We start from the raw sequence: 2,005 nt of genomic DNA, 5'->3' as shown, positions 1-2,005 counted from the left end.
TTTATTAGCATCCTCACAGGGCCACTTTCCAGATATACCCAGGATGTAGAGCATGGAGAGGGCTTCTCTGCTTTATGAGGAAAGGCTGTCCTTGCTGTTACTTCCCTACTATATGATACCTGTCTCTGTTATCCCTTCCAAAGAAAGATCAATGTCGCATATACTTTTGCATGGGTGATACTACTGTATTAGATTCATCTCTTCTTCTTTTAAGAAAAAAACCACAGAGTTGTTGTTGACAATATACTTCAAAATCCCAAATTTTTGCCTTTGATTCTTGTTGAAGGATAGCGTTCTGATTTGGGGCACATCCACACCGTACATTTAACACACTATGATGCCACTTTAAAGAGTCATGACTTCACACAAAGAATACTGGGAACTATAGTTTGTTAAACTGATGAGAACAGATACTACACTTGATCTTAGCCACAAGGCCGAGAAGAAAACTGTAGTTTTGTTAAGGCTACAGTAGTTGCCATATTTCAAAAATTAAAAACCAGGACACCCCGAAACTGGTTGAACTTTTCTTTACAAAAAAACAAAACAAAATGGGATTTATTGATTGACTTGTCTAAGATCCAGGAGGACAAAGTGCCACCTTTCGGAAATTCCCTCCATACATCAATTCCGCCTTTGAAACCCCAGTTGTATGGCAGCCCTAGTTGAGAAGGCTGCTGAGAGTGGTTAGGAGACCCCTATTCTCTTCAAGAAGCTACAATTCCTGGAGTCATTTAGCAACCAACCCCTCTTTTCAGAAAACTCTGGGAACTGTAGTTTTCTGAGGAGAATAAAGGTAAAAAAGGTAAGGGATCCCTGGATAGTTAAGTCAAAGGCAATGATGGGGTTGTGGCACTCATCTCGCTTTCAGCCAAGGGAGCTGATGTTTGTCTACAGACAGCTTTCCAGGTCATGTGACCAGCATGGCTAAACCGCTTCTGGCACAATGGGACACCGTGATAGAAACCAGAGAGCACGGAAACACCATTTACTTTCCCACCATGGTGGTACCTATTTATCTACTTGCACTGACATGCTTTCGAACTGCTAGGTTGGCAGGAGCTGGGACAGAGCAACGGGAGCTCACTCCATCATGGGAATTCAAACCACCGACCTTCCAATCGGGATTAGCAAGCCCAAGAGGCTCAGTGGTTTAGACTACAGCGCCACCTGCATCTGAGGAGAATAGGGGTCTCTTAACAACTCTCAGCAGCCTTCACAGACTACAGCTCCCAGGATTCTTTGGGAGAAGTCACAATGTTTTAAAGTGGAACCATAGTGCTTTACATATATAGTGTCAATGTGGAATTCAAAAGTTTTTAAAGACTATGGGAGAAAATGAGATTTATTCTCTGCACTAAAGGATTGCTAGGCCATTTTCTTTCTTTCTTTTATTCAACCACCACAATTAGTACATAACCATTGGGAGGGGGGGGGAGAACAGTGTGAAGAGAAGGAAATTCATCCCTCATAATATTAGAATGTGGGATCAGCCAATGAAGCTTTTGTACAAATCTGTGGTGCAACTGTGCTTAGAATACAAAGTACAATTCTGGTCACCACACCTCAGAAGGGGATATTGTAGATCTGGGAAAGGTGTAGGAAAAGGCATCCGAAATGATGAAAGGGCTGGAGCCCTGGCATTTTAGAGGTGTATACAATTATGCACATTGTGGAGGAAGCGGATAGAGAGAATGAAACTTAATGGCAGGAGATTCGGGACAGACAAGAGGAAGCGCTTGACCGCTGCATTTGTTAATCTGTGAAATTCCCTGCCCCAAGGTGTCATGATGACCACCAACTTAGATGGCTTTTAAAGGGGGTAAGAAGACAAATTAATGGAGGATAAGGCTGCCAACAGCTATTTGTCATGGTGGTTGTGTATTGCCTCCACTATCAGAGACAGTACAGCTCTGAAAAACATTTGTGTGAGGACTTGAAAGGGCCGTTGTGTTCACGTCCTGCTTGTGGGTTTTCCAGAGGCTTCTGGTTGGTCACTGGAGGA

General features: G+C 43.1%; 1 pseudogene; it reads right to left on the bottom strand.

Moving 5' to 3' along the window:
* Nucleotides 1-282: 282 nt before the first annotated feature.
* Nucleotides 283-449, bottom strand: LOC118092397 (U2 spliceosomal RNA; annotated as a pseudogene).
* Between the last annotated feature and the right edge of the window lie 1,556 nt (nucleotides 450-2,005).

This window comes from Zootoca vivipara, chromosome 11 (genome assembly GCF_965207765.1).
Source record: "Zootoca vivipara chromosome 11, rZooViv2.hap1.1, whole genome shotgun sequence".
Classification (NCBI taxonomy): Eukaryota; Metazoa; Chordata; class Lepidosauria; order Squamata; family Lacertidae; genus Zootoca; species Zootoca vivipara.
This window is presented reverse-complemented; position numbering and strand designations above follow the sequence as displayed.